The following is an 18,408-nucleotide window of genomic DNA, read 5'->3' as shown; positions in this document are numbered from 1 at the left end:
ACGGGATCTCCGGGGTGAGCATGAGGGGAAAGGGCATCCCCCAGCCCCGCCCCACACCGTCCTTCCTGCTGGGAAGGCCAGCGATTTGGGAAACGGCTGGCGGGTGGGTGGGTTAAGAGGCTGGAAGCCCTGACGGGGCTCGCAGCCTTGCTAATAGACTCAGAGCTCCCTACCGAGGGCCCTGGAAGTTGCTTGGTGTTGGATCAGGCACAGGCTGCCACGTGTGTGTCCCGGGAATAGTGGCTTTCCGGAGGGCACCAGGGCCAGGCTCAGGAGCCCCGACTCCCAATCTGACCTGGTTTCTCTAGATTGCTTTTGTCACAGCACCACCTGCTGGTGAGATTAGATTTGGGGTGGAAATGGGCATAACCCTTGGTCTTTCTCCTGCCTCTCTTCCAAAAGAAACAAAGTTTCAGTTACTTTCACTCCTAGACCCCTGACAGAATGCAATCTCCAGCACTATTAAGTAGTCCGAGAAAGCGCGGTGAACGTATTAGGGACACTGACGTGCAGACATCTCAAGATGTGTAGCCGGAATCAAAGCGTCGACCTGGGAGAGAGGAAGTCAGTCTCCAACATCCATCTAATTCTCCATTCCCCATAGGGAAAAAGAAATAAAAACCCCTAATACGCCTTGGATCTAATAGGACAACATCAGCCCATTGCCGGCACTGACCAACGGGGAGAAGGAACAATTCCCATGCGAACACTCATCAGAAGGCACTTGGAATTCACTCTGACACGTCAGGAAACAGAATTTTTGTACAGTGTGGGGTTGTGGTATCTGCCCTCCCTTCCTCCCAAGTGATCAAACCACGTAATTTGTAGATAGTAAAGCCTTATGTAAGTGGGAGTATTGTCACTGTTGTAAGTAAAGAACTAAGGGTGGTCAGATAGAAAATAATTGCGAACACAGCAAAAGTCTTTTTTAAAATTTAAAAACTCCCAGAGAGGAAAAAAAAAAACACAAAAACTCCTAGGAAACATCTGTTGGAACTGTTACAGGAGGGAGGGGTGATGTCATGGTAGAAAAAATAGGCTTTCCTCATTTCTTGCCATTGAATTTCATTTTCTTTCAGTTCATCCCCCCGAAATGCATTTTGTGCAAACGGCTCTGTGCAAACTTTATTTCCCTATTGTTGTTCACCTGTTGTGAACTGATTCCTATTGCTGTGTCTTTGAAAGATGGCTCTCAAGGCTGTCCCCTCACCCCACCCTTACCAAAATCACAACCAAGTTCAGACTTAGCTTGGCAGATCCACTGCTCTGATCAGTAACAAAGCAGGAACTACCCCTAGCAGACGAGGCTTTGGGCAAGTGATAGAAAGCAAGCTCCATAGCCAACCTCACACCCACCCGATCCACCATGTCCATTCACGCCACGCGTTTAGGAAGCACCAGCCAGAGCCGCCACTGTGCTCAGCTCCGGGTCCCCTGCCCAGGACCACAAATGCAGCGGGGGCTTGCTTGCCACGGTGGCTGTGCTGACCTCCTGAGGTCTTGGTCTCAGCCAGGTGAGGGCAGACTACAGGCCCTACATGTTGCCCCCTGCCTTCTAGAAGACTAAGGTTGAACCCTGACAGGAGGAAAGGGGCCAAGGGGTCCCTGAGGCCGCCTTCCGCTTTTCAGGCTGTGTGGTAAAGTAGAAAGCCACGCTGTCCCCTGCCCTGAATTTAAGGACCCATAAACAAGTGCTGCTTTTTGTTGGGCTCCATTTCATTAGTCCTTTCATTTTCTTCTAAATCAGAAACACAACGTTCTATCCTGTTCAAAGGGGGAAATGGCAGAACACGTGGAGAATTTTCTCCCGTCTGCTTATGACTAGAACCTTCTCTCATTGTCATTCCTCTCTTCTTCTAAAGCCGTGGAAGTAAAACTGGCTTCAGACTGAAATTTCAAGTACTTTCTAGTCATTACTATTTCTTAGGTCTTATTCCAATAAACTGAACTTCCCCCTAATTCCTAATCTTATGTATTGGAAGAAGGTTGAAATGGCAACTAAGATCATTTTCTCAAATGGTGCAACTCCAGCTGTTGCCTTTTCCTGAACTCATTTACAGGTCATTTGCCTTTCTGAGTCTTTAAGAAAACTGCTTTGCAGTTAACATTTGGAGGCTCTTTTTTTTTTTTGATGTGGACCATTTTTAAAGTCTTTATTGAACTTGTTACAATATTGCTTTTGTTTTATGGTTTGGTTTTTTTGGCCCCGAGGCATGTGGGATCTTAGCTTCCCAACCAGGAATGGAACCCGCACCCCCTGCATTGGAAAGCGAAGTCTTAACCACCGGACCACCAGGGAAGTCCCATTTGGAGGTTCTTAAGTCAGTTTTCCACTTAACAGAAATTGATTGCCCTGTAAGCCAGGAATAAATCATGCACGCAAAATAAAGTCTTTTGTTTGTTTGATGGTCTACAATGCATCTTGAGAACTACTCAAATACTCCTTTTCCTAGAGCGTTTCAGTAGGTTAAAGATAGTTCATTGAAATGTGGCCCAGCCCTGCTTATCCTAAGCACCATCAATCACCCACTTTTTCCTCAGGAGCTGAAACCACCATCTCTCACAGGTACACCCACAGGACTTTTTTCCTGGAAACCTCACTGGACATGTATTTCAATGCCGTCTGCATATAATTTGCATATACCCTTCATAGAAACATTTTTGAGTCCTCCAGCTTTCAAATTTAAAATCTCATCATGATACTCCTTAGATTACAACGTGTTGGGTTTTGTCTTCACTCCTTTTCTGTTACCAACACATGTTCTAAGGGATGAGACGCTGCGTATTGGGGAAAGAAAGGGCCGAGGGCAGGAAAACCCAAGCCCACCTGTGTGACCACAGTGGTGCCTCTCCTGTCCATTTCCATCCAGTCTGAGCATCGTGGGGCAGGAATGATCTCGAAGGTTCACCCAGTGCCCACTTCTAGGCAGAATCCAAACTGTTGCTCTGCTGAGTGGAATTTTGTTTTTTCCAAAGATAGAGGCTCTCTAACCTCCTTCATAAGCTGTTGACCACATAACAGGCAGAAGTTGAGTCCCCACTCTGTGCAGAAGTGCCGGGGTGAGCAGAGCACAGCGAGAGGCCCACAAGGATGAAAAACAAAGCACATTTAAAAAGATAACGCCACTGGACTCCCCTGGTGGTGCAGTGGTTAAGAATCCGCCTCCCAATGCAGGGGACACGGGTTCGTGCCCTGGTCCGGGAGGATCCCACATGCCGCGGAGCAACTAAGCCCGTGCGCCACCACTACTGAGCCTGCGCTCTAGAGCCCGTGCGCCACAACTACTGAAGCCCGCGCCCCTAGAGCCCGTGCTCCCCAACAAGAGAAGCCACCGCAGTGAGAAGCCCGTGCACCGCAACGAAGAGTAGCCCCCGCTCGCTGCAACTAGAGAAAGCCTGTACGCTGCAACGAAGACCCAACGCAGCTAAAAAAAAATAAATTTTTAAAAAAGATGACGCTACTACTGCAGAGACCCACATAACCAAGAATGCAGGGAGACGGGGTGGGTCTCCAGGTCTGAGATGGCCAAGGGCCAACCCCAGGCTCGGAATTCTCTTTAAATCCCAGCTCCGCAGGGCGCTCACTGAGATCCAGCACTGTGAGGGGTCCTTCCGGTCCACCAGCGGCCTTCAAACGTTTCTGTCGTGACTTCCGGGGGGATGATACTGACTTCCCACCTGCAATGAACAAGGAAGGGGGAAGGGCCCACCTGCCGCCAGCTGCTCCTCATTAACGCCCAGCTCGGATTCCTTCCTGCAATGGAAAGCCAGTGATAACTTTGACCGCTTCTACCCTAGGAGCCTTGCCACAAACAGAGCCTCTTCCAAGTGTGCTGAGCGCAGAGGGTGCAAGGCTAGAGCAGACGGACCCCGGGCCGGCTTTTCCAGAGCTGTGAAGGCTCAAACTCTTGGGACGGAAAAGACAGAAAGACCAATGCTCCTTTGCTCTGCCCATTAAACACCATCAAAACCATTTCCTAGCTGTTTTTCTCCAATAGGCAGGGTTTTATTTTGAGCAACTCTGAATTCTACACACCTGTGGCAGATGGACACAGCAGTCGCCTCTAGCAACGCTGACCTCAGAGGTCCCTCTGCTTCACGTTTAATTGCTTTTCTGCAACCCAGCCCCTGGTACCACACCTGAGATACATCACTCCCATTTGTTTAAAAAAAAACCAAAATGTTTGCAGCCTTTCCCCCCCCGAGGATGGGCCTCACGCACCTGTGGAGGCACAAGGCTCTCCACATCCAGGGGTGAAGATGGGTCCCTTGGCCTCCACTGGGAATCGCTGCCTTGCTACTTTAGCGGGGCTTCTGCTAGAAGCCACCTCAAGATGTCCAAGCGCCTGTCCTTGAGATGAGTCCAGCCCTCCCCCTTTTCGCGTCCAGCTGGGCCAGAAATAAAACCACTGGTTCATGCAGATGGGCGCCCTGCCTAATGTTTGCAACTTCCAGCCGCCTCCATCCCTTCGGTCCCGGCCTCCGCCCCTCGCCCCTCCCCCCTCCTCCCAGCCATTCAGAGGCCCGGTCTGGCTGCTGCTCACCACGCTTACCGTGGCGGGAGGGAGGACGGCGCTGGACGTTGCAGCAGCTTCCACAGCAGATCCCTGCCTTGTTCAACCTCTCCGCTTTGGCCCCCAGCGCTCTTGCTTGGCCTTTGGGCCGGCTATAACTGCTGCTTCTCCGCCACATTTTGCAGGCTCTTCTGCCAGATCCTAAGAGTTGGGTTCCGCGCTCCTCCCTTCGCCTCTCGCTCTCACTCGAGGCTCGTCCTGGGTGCGCTCATCGTCCCCCCCGCCCACCCATGTCCACACCGCCTCCTGGACACCTCCCTCGCAGGACTCAGGCGCCACAAACCCAACTTACCTCAAACCTGCACCTCCTTGCAAGCCCGACGCTGGCAGAACCTGTCATCGGTCACCAAGTGCTGTCATTTCTACTTCTTAAACCCTCCTGGTAGAGGAGATGGACAATGAATAAGCAAATCTTTAAAAATGAACATGATTATTTCAGATGTAAAAAAAAATGTGAAGAAAACGGAAGAGGAAAATGGAATCAAGAATGATATTTGACCTAAAACCTGATGAAAAGAAGACAATTAGGATCTGGAGGCAGAGAATTTCAAGCAGAGGAAACTGCAAGGTCAAAGCCCCGGGGTGGAGACCGCCGAGTGTTGGGATATTAGGGGAGTGGCCCTTATATGCTTCCCTCTTCTTGCCTCGGCTCTGAACCAAAGGCGAAATAAGACAGCAATAAGCAGAAGGGGCAGAAAGGTCACCTTTACTGCTTAACGCAGACAATGGAGAATACGGGCTGTGTCACTGGGTGAGAGGGCTTCCGACTACGAAAACCCCTCAGCAGTCAGCCGCTCCCCAGCCCCGCTAGGCGGAGGCGGAAGCCCTCAGTGTTCTGGGGCAGAGAGCGCCCCCTGGAGGCGGGGAGGAAGCTGAGAACGCGGCTCCCGACGGGGCGGGGCGCAGGCTGCGCATGCTCAGTGTGTCCTCTCAGACTCCGGCGAGCGAGTGCTGGCGCCGACCCAGGGCCGGAGGGTGTGAGTCTAGGCCGCAGACCTCGCCCAAGGCGGGGGGATGAGAGAAGATGTTGTCTTCCAGGAGGTTGGCGCAAGGCAGGTGCTTACTAAACAGTTTCTCAAGGGTCCTCACGCTCAGGCGCCGTGCCCTCGGCCTGAGCCCTCCAGCTCCCGACGCGCAGCTGTGCGCCTCGCGCCGCGGCCTCTGGGCCCCATCCCTGCATTTCCTGTGCGTTGCCGCAAATGCCCACCCAGTAATGGACGAAAATCCCAGTGCGCCTGATTTCAAACATTTGGAAACTGCCTCCTGTAAGTCCTCTCACACTGGTCACGCTTGGGGTACGGGTTTTTTTGGTTGGGAATTTTCGGCCCCAGCGCTGTGTCCCTGAGTCACTCGGGACTGGCCTGGGTGGCTTTTGAGCAGTACAGGGACTCGGCCTTTACTGCACAGGGAGTCCCTCTTCCCCAGGCCCCCAGACTGAGGTGTGTGGGCGGCGGCGGGGAGCGGAGAATCACCGGAAGTTCAGCATTATCACCCAGTCTCCCCAAGAGACTCCCAGGAGGTCCGCCCGGGCTCTGGGTGTGGGAGCCGCCGACTTCCGCCCGGCCCCGGGGACATGAGGGCAGGAGGGAAGAGCTTTTTAAGCTAGGGCCGAAATCCAGCCTTCCTCTGGGTGGCTTTGGGCGTGGGGATTCATTTATTTCCGTCTCTGCTTCTGTTTTGCAGCGCTTTTACCCAGGGTTGTGAGAAAGAAATTCAAGGGTGCCCGCCGTGGTCATCTCTCTGACGGAGTGAGAACCAGAGCTAACTGTGAGTTACTGATACTCAGCAAAATGTTACTTTCTTCCTTGGATTGATGAACCTGACTCGTGTTAATTCAGCTATTGGCAACAGCTGCAAGGTTGCGCCGGGCGCTGCGGTTTCGCTGGTCTAAAGAGATTCCCTTCCTTTCTGTGCGGAGAGACCCCTCCCCTGTTTGAGTCCTGTTGTTGGCCCTTCAAGCGGCACCGTGTTGGCATAGGTATGAGGTGGAACCCTTTTCAGCTGTTGGGTGGACTAGACATTGGCTGCATCCCCAAATTTCCTCCGGTTCAACTTAATAGAGTTCCTTGGCTCTGTGAGAGATGCCTGGTGAGCTGCTTCCACCCACCCACTCCAGGGTCCCCTGCCCAGGGTGTGTTTGTGAATTTCCTGGGGACGGATGACTTTGGCCGTGGTTAGGCATTCCCCTGTATCTCTCTATTTTAAATTGCTTATTTGGCCCAGGACAGGCCATTTCACATCCTCCGTGATCAATAAATATTAAGTAAATTATCCAAAACCAGGTGGAAACCGCAGTCTGAATAATGAGCTGATTTATGCCTTTAATGAATCTCAGCCATTGTCACCACGGCGAGCAGCATTGGGTGATGGCTGCTCTCTTGTCATTCTTCACATGACATGAGCCGAAGACAGCTAGGAACAGGCGCCGTTCGGGGGTTTGCTCAGGGAGCAGGACTTTTCCCAGCAGATGAATTGCTTGTGGCCTGGTTGCATAAGATTCCACTGGGACCGCTGCCGGGCCCCAGGGGAAGGTGTGTGGACAGAGCTGGCGCCAGAGGGACACCAGCACAAAGCCTTGTGAGGAGGTGCATTTCTGGCCAGTGCCAGCCGGGGAGGGAGCATGGAGGACAGTGTGGTCCCCCCAGGGGCATGTGTTCAGCCCTGGGATGCGCCAGAGGAACCACTGGGTGTGTGAAGAAAATACTAGAACTTCCCTTTTTGTTTGTTTGCATTTCTGAAAGTTTTGAGAGTTAAATTCATACACGGCTTTAAAGAAGTGTCGGACACTTGCTTTACTTTAGTGTTTGGCTTAATCTTGACAATAGCCCTGGCAGGTGAAGACTGTTAAAATCTTCATTTGCACAGGAAGCTGAGGCTCAGAGGGTTCCAAGGATCAGCCCCAGGTCAGGTCACCACCAGGAGGTGTCAGAGCAGCCTGGCTGGCTCCCAACTGTCTCTTGTCACCATTTTTTAACCAGTTCGTGGATGAGACCATCTTCACCATGTGGTACATGTATGTAATGTATTAATACACACGCGCACGCACAAGCACACACACGCATACTGCAGGCTGCACCTTTGTTTTTCTCTGAGAAGTAAAAGTTTGAAACCCCTGAGACCGAGCCCTCTGTGAGAGTAAGAGCCAGGTGCGTCCTGGCTCTGACCCAACAGTGGGAATTCAGGCAAGTCCCTTGGGCTGTGGGGGCCTCAGTTTGTAACAGGAAGGCTGTGGATACAGCAACCTTGGGTCCTTTCCAGCTCTGTCATTCACTGCTCCTAGGACAGCACTATGGCAGGACATTAATACCCCCCTGATTAATCCTTAATCAAACAAAAGTTTGAGTTAGGGCAAGTAGCAGTTTTCCATTGCATTTAACTGCCTGTCTCACTGGGAGTGCTTCAGGGATCGTCAGCACTTTGGATAGTTTGGGACCTTTTCATGCTAGATGGATCTGATCTTGCAAAATTTAGCTTAAAAAGACAAGGAAGAGGGCTTTGGGTTTTTTTGTTTTTGTTTTTGTTGGGTTTCTTCAGGGAGGGGGGTGTCTGTGGATCTATCACTAGACAGAATTGTGTTCTTGCTGCCTTAGTGAAAAGGGACTGCCCAGGAGAGCAAGGGGGCAGGCTGGTCTGTACTTGGGGAGGATCCAGGATGTCACAAACCAGATGACAGCATGGGAGAGGTCTCATGACTGCAAAAGGAAAGATCTGTCAAGTACAATGCAATTTATGGATAGGGAGCTACTTTTTATAGGAGGAGGAAATATGACTCTGAGGTAAGACTTGAGCACAAACCATATTCGGGAAATTTCTGGTGTGTTGCATTACCTTCCTGTGGAGGGTACTGGAGAGGGAAAGCGGGGATTACAGCCAGACCTTCAGAAGGTTAGGGGGTAGATTTGCAACAAATGTCAATATTTGGGACCCCAATTTAGGTTGTCACTCTTTTACACTTGGTTGATTGTTTAAATCATTAGATAGGTTTTTTAAATGATGATAATAGAAGTGTATTCATCTTTAAGGATTTGGGTCCACCTTTCTTTACACATTCTTTTCTCAGTCTAAGATTTGAAATGGGCATCTTGTAAGCTCCTTGAAGGGGAGACCTTGCCTTACTAATATCTGTATCTCAGGACTTGCCCTGCGCCTAGCACATAATATTCTTTCAACACATTTTTATGCGTAAAAGAATGCACCAACTTTGCAAACACCTTGTGGGCTTTTTAATTGGTACCCTTCCTTTTCAGCACTAGAAATGACTAACCGCCTTTAGAAAGGTGCCAGAAATGGAACAAAGGCTTCTCTCACCCCAGAAGCCACAGACACATTTTAAAATATAACCAATAATGTCTTTTTCTGACTAGAAGATAATGCACACAAAAAGCTGGAAAAGTTAGGAAGCTTAATGAGGAAAAAAGCTGAGCCATTATCCCATTAACACATTGCCATCGTTTTATTTCTTTCTAGTCTTTTGTCTATGTACCACTTTTTTTTTTTTTTTTTTTCCCTGAGCAGAGAAAGGTTTATTGCAGGGCCAACCAAGGAAAATGGGTGGCTCATGCTCAAAATACCCGAACTCCCTGATGGTTTTTAGGGAGAAGTTGTTATAGGCAAAATTTGGGGTGAGGGCTGCAGGGTGTGTGACTTTCTTCTGATTGGATGGTGGTGAGGTAACAAGGCAGTGTTCCGGGAATCTTGTAAGTGCCATTTTTAATACACATTGTGGTTATGTTATATTCAGTATCCTTTTTTTTTCCAATTATGTGGTGATCATCTAACCTTGTTAATAAAAATTCTTAGTAAACATTTTTAAAAGCTGGTAATATTCTGTCAGGTGAATGTATCACAATTTGGTCAACTACATCAATAATGGTGGTCATTTGGATGGTTTCTAGCTTTTTGCTGTTTTAAATAACACTGCAGTGAACATCTTTGCTATTATCCTGCTTAAAATTTATGAACAGTTGGAGCAAGAGGTAGGGAGCTAAGCTGTTACTCTCTGCAGTGTAGGAAGATGTGCCTTGGTTTCCAAACGCAGAGTAAATGCAGCCGCGTAACAATGGTGAAGGTCAGTGGGTGGGGCAGTGTTGTCTGAGGGAGGACAGTGATGAGGTCAGAGCACCTGCTACAATTTATTTATTATTATTATGTTTTATTTTTGGCCATGCTGTGTGGCTTGCAGGATCTTAGTTCCCTGACCAGGGATCGAACCTGGGGCCTAGGCAGTGAAAGTGCCGAGTCCTAACCACTGGACCACCAGGGAATTCCCCATAGAACCTGCTACAAAAGGGGAAAGTGATATAGTTTTTTTCTTCCTGGAAAAAGAAAGGAAATTCAGTAAAGAGAAAATTCTGATACAGCTTTGGGCTGATTATTAAATAAACATCTCACCTTCAAGAAGAAAAATCAAGATTTTTACTTTTCCTCTCTGCAAAGTGTTCCTTTAGTGACTGGTGGTTTATAGCAGATTTCAGTGGCCTGGGTTGTAAATGCCTAGAGACTGAAACTTGTAGCTGTGATTTCACGGTGGGATTTCAAATGTCAAGCCTACTTCCAAATATGGGGCACTTTGCAAACCTAGGACACTTGGTATTCACCGTGAACCCAGTGTGGCTTGATTTGTTCTTTAAGGACTTGAAAGTCTAGTGGAGGAAAAAAGTCGTTGAAAACAATAATAGGTGCAGGAGTTCTGGAGCAGACAGCCTTGAGTTCAAACCCTGACTCTGCCTCTGACTAGCTGGGTGACCTTGGCAATTTCACCTCCCAGTGCTTTAGTTACTTGGTCTGCAAACTGGGGTTCATAGTACATAGTCTTAGCACTCAATGAGAGGATATGACATTAACATGGGCCTGGCTTGTGGGAAGGACTGGATTTCAAGTGTCTCAAATGCACAGAGAAGAGCAGCCACTTGGGTCAGGAACAGAGATGGCTTCACAGAGGGTCACTTTCTTCAGTGGTCCTTGCAGATGCTTGAGAGGTGGCTCATGGAGAAGTGGGATAACAGCAACCCCACCAGGGGAACGACTGAATCAGGAAAGTGAAGTTGGGGTGCCACAAAGAAGTTTAAGTTCTCTGAGCCCTGATTCTTAACTACTTTTGCTGGATCATTCTGTATTTGTCAACATCTTCTTAGTTCACATTGTCCTGCCTCTTTTAAAAAAATTATTCTTCCAAGAGTCATATATTATTAGAGCTTAACCAACTTTTTCTATGCAAACTGCAAGAGGGAAAAAATGTTCCTTTTTTTCCCCCTTTGATATTGAAGTTAGTGTTACTATTTAAGTAGTCTACTATAAACCGGCACACAATTGATGGATTTTAGTGTATCTTATCCACTTTAAATACCATCTGTATGGTGATAGCCCACTGTCTGCCGTATCTCTGCATGTGGATGTTTAATAAGTGTCAAAAACTCATCCCATCCAAAAACAGAGCTTCTTATTTTTTACCGCAAACGAATCCTCTCTTAGTCTTTCTCGTTACAAAAACGTCACAAGTAACCATCCAGTTGCTCCAGAGAACATCTCAGGAATCATGCTTGATTCCTCTTTCCCCCACCGCTGCACACAAGCCAGTTCACTGACAGAGCTGTCTGTTTCATCTTGAGAGCATATCCCAAACCATCCATGTCTCTGCATCTCCCCTGCTTGTCCAAGCCACCCTTCTCTCTCGTTTGAGCTTCTGTATGAGGGTCTGTTGTGGTACCACTCCTGTCAATTTTCCACCAGAACCGTCAGTGCAAAATAGAGAAGACCATGCCGGGCTCTAGAGGAGCAGTCTCCAGTGGGCTCCATCATTCTAGAGTGACCCCAACTCCTCGTGAGGGCTGCACAGCCCGATACGGCCCCATCACCTCCCTGCCCACCTTTGCCACTCTCACCCTCGAGTTTACCCTCTAACCTCAGCCCCAGTGACATTTTGGTCCAGATAATTCTTCGTCATGGGTGGCTGCCCTGTGCACTATAAGATATTTAGAGTCATCTCCACCCCTACCCACTAGCTGCCAGGAGCATCGCCCCTCCCGCAGTGTGGCAACACAATTGTTCAGTATCCGCTGGTGGGCAAAATCGCCTCTGTTGAGAGTCACCAGTCACTTCACACTGGCTTCCTTCCTGCTGAACAAGATGAGCATCTTCCCACTTAGATCCATTATATCCTTTTCCTTAGATGGTCTAATGTCCGCCTCCTTCTCTGTTCTGATCTTGGCTCAGATATCACCCCCTCAGAATGCTCTTCTTGACCACGCACACTAAGGTGGCCCCTTTGAAGTCACCCTATACTGCATGGCTGCATTTCAGTTTCTTCATATGCTTTGTCAGTACTGAAACGAGTTTGTGTATTTCTTTGTTCAGCATCCCTTCATTATGTTGTAAGCTTCATGAGAGTAGAAACTTGCCTGTCTTCATGAAGTATCCCAAATACGACCAACAGTACCAGGCCCACAGGTGGCAGGTGACAATAATAAGTGTCCAACGGGTACATAAATGACTTCCTCCTCCTTCACTGAGACTTTTTGGAAGGTCGAGATGGGATTACAAAATGCTTGGGGACTTCCCTGGTGGCGCAGTGGTTAAGAATCCGCCTGCCAATGCAGGGGACACGAGTTCGAGCCCTGGTCCGGGAAGATCCCACAAGCCGCAGAGCAACTAAGCCTGTGCGCCACAACTACTGAGCCTGCGCTCTAGAGCGCATGAGCTACAACCACTTAGCACGTGAGCCATAACTACTGAGCCCACAAGCCACAACTACTGAAGCCCTCGCACCTAGAGCCCGTGCTCCACAACAGGAAAAGCCACCGCAATGAGAACCCCACGCACCGCAACGAAGAGTAGCTCCTGCTTGCCGCAACTAGAGAAAGCCTGTGCGCAGCAACGAAGACCCAACGTAGCCAAAAAAGAAAAAAATGCTTGGGATAATTCCAGGACATGATTGCTGGAGAAAGTCTAGGGAGATTTTGTTTGACAACATCTTCTAGCCTCAGCTTTCTTAGTCTGGTGAACTAAGTGCCAGGGGTCCCAGGTGAGTGACCCCATGGATCCAATCTTCTTACTGAGGAGGTTCTGACCAAAAGGTCACTTCTGGGACAACCCAAGCAGAGGCCTGGCAGGTGGAGAATATTAAGGTCATGGAGAGGTTGTTGACATAAAGGGAACATTGACTTCCAGGAAAGGGAAGGGGCCCTGATGGGAGCCAAGGTGTGGGAGGGCAGAGGTCATGTCCTAGGAGGCTGGGGGCACCTCTCCCTCCCCCAGCAGTATGGCGTCCACCCAATCCTCCTGACCACTGCGTGGTCATACACACACCCCTCTCTTCGTCTCACAGGATGTGTTTCCGGGGCTTCCAGCCAACCTCTTGACTCTCTTCTCTTTGCCAAGTACAAGGGCCAGTTCTGTCTCCTTCTGACCTCTCTGAAGCTGCTGATTCAGTGAATCACTTTCTATCTTCATTGTCTTTCCCACTCTTGGCAGACTTCCTTACAGAAAAAAAAACCCTTTGCAAGATGAATATTGACCACAAAGGATATGTTTTTCCACTTTTTTTTTTTTTTTACATCTCATTTTTCAATCTCAGTTGATTCAACTTGTTGCAACTACAATACATTACAATTAAATGTTAGAGGCAGAAGCTGGGGACAAAAGGCAATATTGATAGAATGTATGTTAACTATTGACGTTTTCAAGATAAAAATGAATCACTTTATTATTTCCTATAGACATACAATTGCTCAAAACAGTGCACTGCCAGGTGGCAAAAGCATCAATTAGCGTATAACACATGCCCACAGGATTGAGCGAAGTGTTCAGCAAGCACTCTTTGTGGCTTTTGTTCCCTTGCTGGAGAAACTCAAGCAAGAGTCTGTAGTTCTCTCTCTGACAGCACCAGTATGTGCAGGGCTGGGATATCCGGTGTCTGGACTCCTGAGAATTTGTCATGTTTACAGCCCTATGGTGAGGTGAGCTCGTGCTGAGGAATGCTTTGCCTCCAATGCTTTGCCTCCAGCTACTGTCCCACCTGGGTAGAGCTCGGTGATGGTGCTCGAGAAATAAATCAGAAAAGGAACTGGAGAATTACTGTCTGAGGGCAGATTCAGACTATTCTACCAAAGGCTTGTTATCTCTCTCTCTCTCTCTCTCTCTCTCTCTCTCTCTCTCTCTCTCTCTCTCTCTCTCTCTCTCTCTCTCTCTCACACACACACACACACACACACACACACACACACACACACACACACACACACACACACACACACACACACACACACACACACACACACACACACACAGAGTGGATGCTGCCCTGGCTACAATACAGCTCTAACTAAGAGTTTTGAAATCTTGGTAGAATATACTGGATTCCAAAACCTGCTGGGAGACTTTTGTCTCAAGAGGCTAAAGCCGATGTGTCACTTTTGAGGGTGACTCCAATACTAAATCCCCTTCCAATCCACAAATGTAAAGAATGGTTTTGTTCTAGGAAACCCATGAAGTAAGTTGAATGCACATGCTCAGAGGAAAGAGTCTTCTGTCTGAGATGATAAATCTATACCCACACCCCAACCTCAGTAACACATGTCCCCCTGTGTAATTTTCTGTGTTCATATAGTCATCTGATGATTATTGTCAGTATGCAGATCTCTTTTTATCAAGCCACTGGATATATAGAATAAATCCCCTTTGTTGTCTAAACCAGTTGGAGTGGGTTTTGGTTGTTACATGTGCAACTATCCTAACCTGTAGAAACTCGCTCGGAGGAGAAACTGAAAAACCAGGCCTGAGTTTACCTCTTGTCTTCATTTCCTAGACCTGCCCTGATAAAGTATCACACACAGGGTGACTTAAAACAACAGAAACTCGTTCTTTTGTGGATCTGGAGTCTAGAAATCTGAAATGAGGTGTCGGCAGGGCCACACTTCCTCTGAAACCTGCAGGGGAGGCTCCATCCTTGCTTCCCGCCTCTTTCCGGTGGCTGCTGGCAATCCCTGGTGCTGCTTGGTGTACAGCTGTGTCACTCTGATATCTACCTCTGTCATCACATGGCCTTCTCCCTCTGTGTCTGTGTCCAAATATCCCTCTTTGTAGAAGGACACCAGCCATATTAGGTTGAGTCCACAGCATGACCTCATCGTAACTAATCACATCTGCACGGACTCTGTTTCTAAGTGAGATCATGTTCTGAAGTACTGAAGGTTATTACTTGGACATAGGAATTTGTGGGAGACACAATTGAACCTGCAACAGGGCCTTTCCAATACCCTGATTGCTCTCAGAAACAACAGCAGGGAGCTCTGCGGGGAGCCAAGAGGTCCAGCGTGGGAGTGCCCTCGTTGCGTCCTTGGATTGGTGATTCCCGGATCGATCAGGTCAGGGCTCACCTGGATGAGTCTGCAGCGCGAGCGGACTGTTACTCCTAGAGCTTGTACTGGTTCAAGCAGGTGTCCCCGGCAGTGGCACGTTGGGGCTGTGGAGCCCAGGGATGGACTGAGCTGGACTGGCAGACGATGCTGGGGGTCCAGGGCTGTCGGCAGGAGGCTGGTAACAAGCGTCCTAATGGCAGCTCTCACCCCCGGGACAGCTCCTGCACACACCCTCGCCTGGGCTGCTCCGGAGCAGCCAGTGGGCAACAGAAATGGGGCCAAGGCCCCACCCTGGAGGTGCTCTGTGTTCTTCTCAGCAGCAGGGCCCCAGCCAGCGTGCCTGCAGACATCGGGGGTGACGAGAACCCCGGGCCTGGCGTGTCCACGTTGTCAAAGAGCAAGGGGCCAAGTGTGCATCTGTGTTTCGGCCGGAGACCCCATCCAGAGGGGGAGGGGCAGGGAGGGGCCTGATGAAGAGCGTGTGGGGTTGGCTTTGTCTGGAGCCTGCCCAGCACTGCTTCTGATGCCCCAGAAACCAGACCACAGGTTGGGTCCGGAGACGGGGCTGGCCTGGCATCTGGAGTTGGATTCAGTGCACTGGAGGCTGGCTCTTGTGCTGGGGGGGTCAGAGGTCAGGCAGCATTGGGAGCCTGAGGATAGCCACTCCGGGAAATGAAGGGCAGCCTTGAAGAGTCCTAAACAAGGATTGGAACCGCACATCTGGCGCTGCGTTATCAGGGCTGTTGGTGTATTTTTTCCCTCAGTGGTTCTCAACCCTGGCTTCACGCCAGAATACTCGGGGTGTATTAAAAAATACTGATGCCAGCGTCACACCCTGAGAAATTCTGATTTAGTTGGCCTGGGGGTGGGACCTCCATGAGTATTTTTTAAAGCACCCTAGGTGACTCTATTTTGCTTCCAGAGTGGAAAATTGTAGTTGTTAAAGGACAAGCGGAGAAAATGGAGAGTTCTTTTTCCAGCTCCGGGTGAGGCAAGGACTCGAGTACCCCATTTAACACAACTGGAAACCAGAGCACTAATTATCACAGAAAAACAAGTTCTGACAGATTCCTTCACCTCTGGAGCCTCCTTTGGAGTGGGGAGGATGCATCCTGGCAGGGCCGCCAGGTCACAGAGCCAGCTGGCCCGGAGGGCAAGACCTCTTCCCTGGTAAACGGCAGCTTCCTCTCAGAATTCTCGTGTCTGCAAGGGAGGGTGGTGACACTGACGAGACTGTGGCCAGAAAACAGCACTGGCCCCAGAGTGGCACCAAGTGATGTCCGCGGCAGGAGGACAGATGGGCCCCCTGGCAGGGCCCAGAAGGTACCACTGGCAAAACACCACAGGAGCGCCCTCGGGTGGCCCCCGGGGATAATGTAGGGGATGAGGACGGGGGTGGGGTGAGCTCTGCCCCTGTGGGTGGGTCACCCCCATGGAGAGAGCACCTCCCTCTCTGACTTCTGCTCAGAAGGGGGGCACATGAGGCGTCCAGCCAGTGCCTCTAAATTTTAGGCCTGGCCCTTCTGTGCAGGGCAAACTAATTAACCTTCCAGCCTCAGCGGTGGCGGGGCAGGGACAGAAGATACCAGGTCACCTTGCAGGCTTTCCAAAGGTTAATTATTTCCCATTTCAGCACCTCCGGGAAAGCTCTGAGGTCCCTCGTCGTGGTCTCTCTGCACCCTTCCTTCAGGCTTGATCTCATGTTCACTTGAATTACATGTCAGCCATCTAAAATGGCATAGCTGGCTGGAACTTAGAGACTGACATAGGAAAGCACCAACGTTATTATTCACGCCGGTCTCTGTCACCAGGTTAAAAGTTCAAGGCATCCTGTAGCAGAGGTGCCCGTAGTTGTACAGTGCCCTGCAGTTTATGGAGCACTTACATATGTATCATCTTGCCAAATCGTTAAATTCTGAAGACAGATGTAAATAGATCTGGACCTTGTACCATCTCTGCATTATTGGGTACAGGGGCTTCTCATCTCTAGACCACCTTACAATGAGAGATTTTTGGTGCTTAAGGAACTAACTCATTTTGCTGGAATTCGGATCAGAGCCACCATATTGTGAACCTAAACTCTAAGGAATAGTGTTGGATAAAGACTCACCTGTCTTCCAGGTCCCATCCGAGCAGACACGGCCCTGGGTGGTCATTTTCTTACGTCCAGGGGCAGCCCGGCTCCCTTTATGCCCTCCCTTCTCCAGCCTGTGCATTTAACCCCTGGAGACATGTGGTAAGAATGCCCCCTTCCATCAGGGCTTACTGGGCGCTCGGATAATTCCCAGTAGGTCCTGAAGAGCCCTTGTAGTTGACCAGTGCCTGAGGTGACTCAGTTGGCCCCCCCATCTCTCCTCCCCGGGTCTGACCCCCTCTGGGGTCCATCTGTCCAGGATTTTCCTCTCCTCAGGGCCTGTGGTGCCAGTTCCTGGTGAACCAGACTTTGTAATAAAATCCTGCAGAAACGTATATGCTCCGAGCATTAACCATTTGTATTGGCGTCCTGTCCTCCTGTTGTACAGCCTCAGGACTCAGTCCATGGTCTGTGCAGCCAGGGCCCTCGGGATGAGGCTGTGCTGGGAACACGGGAGGCTTCTCCACGTGGAGTTTTCTGAGCAGAGCCCACGGTACGTGCTCTGGTGACTTACGCCTCTCTTCATGCACATGTGACAGAGCTTTGCACAATGGGACCGCCCCATCCAGATTCCCCACCCAGTAGCCTGCTGGCCCAGCGCTGTCTTTCCCCATGCTTGTCTACGTGCACGCACTCCACAGGCCGATGTGTTCACCCAGACACCTAATCCACATATGCAAACCCCAGGGATAGCTAATATTGACCAGTGGGTTCAGAGCGCGTCAGTCTGATCACTCCATGATGGAGTCATCCACCAGCCTTCCACCGAATGGTCTAAACATGGCCTAATGACACAGCCTAGAGCCGTCGTTCCATTAGATGTCACAGACGGTGATTTTCTAGCTCTGTCATTCCTTCTGAAATGATTGGCTGGAATTCTTCTAGGAAAATAAACTTTCCCTCATGAACTTTTTTGGCTTTCCTGAATACAGTCTGTATAGGAAAGATAGAATAAATGACACCTCCATACTCTCCAATGGCAACCAATTTTTTTCAGTATAATTATGAATTCATGGATTTTATATATTTCATGGGTTTCAATCCGTTGCATTCATTATTCTTTTAAATGCTCAAATTGCTCCCACCTAGATCAGTGGGAGCCCTTTCAGGTTTTGGTTCCCGTGGCCAGTTTCCAATTATTTTGTTGTTCTTCTGTGTCTTTAAAGGCTTATTCCACCGGGTATACACAGTCAGAATACTGCATTGAAAAGCCACGGAGTCATTCTTTCTGTGTGAGGTTCTGCCAGCTGTTTAATGTACATTAGGTTTGTTATACATTTTTTCTATGTCTGTATGCTTGACAATTGCATAATGTAAAGTTAAAAAACACATGACCTCTAGAATC

At 49.4% G+C, this 18,408-nt stretch overlaps 1 non-coding gene across 1 annotated transcript; it reads right to left on the bottom strand.

Annotated features, from left to right (window-relative positions):
- Positions 1-9,764: 9,764 nt before the first annotated feature.
- TRNAE-UUC (transfer RNA glutamic acid (anticodon UUC)) lies at positions 9,765-9,837 on the bottom strand. Its single transcript has one exon. It is a non-coding gene; the product is annotated as a tRNA-Glu (tRNA).
- Between the last annotated feature and the right edge of the window lie 8,571 nt (positions 9,838-18,408).

The sequence above is a fragment of the Kogia breviceps genome, chromosome 15 (assembly GCF_026419965.1).
Source record: "Kogia breviceps isolate mKogBre1 chromosome 15, mKogBre1 haplotype 1, whole genome shotgun sequence".
Classification (NCBI taxonomy): domain Eukaryota; kingdom Metazoa; phylum Chordata; class Mammalia; order Artiodactyla; family Physeteridae; genus Kogia; species Kogia breviceps.
Note: the sequence above shows the minus strand (reverse complement) of the source record. Positions and strands in the feature narration are given on the sequence as shown.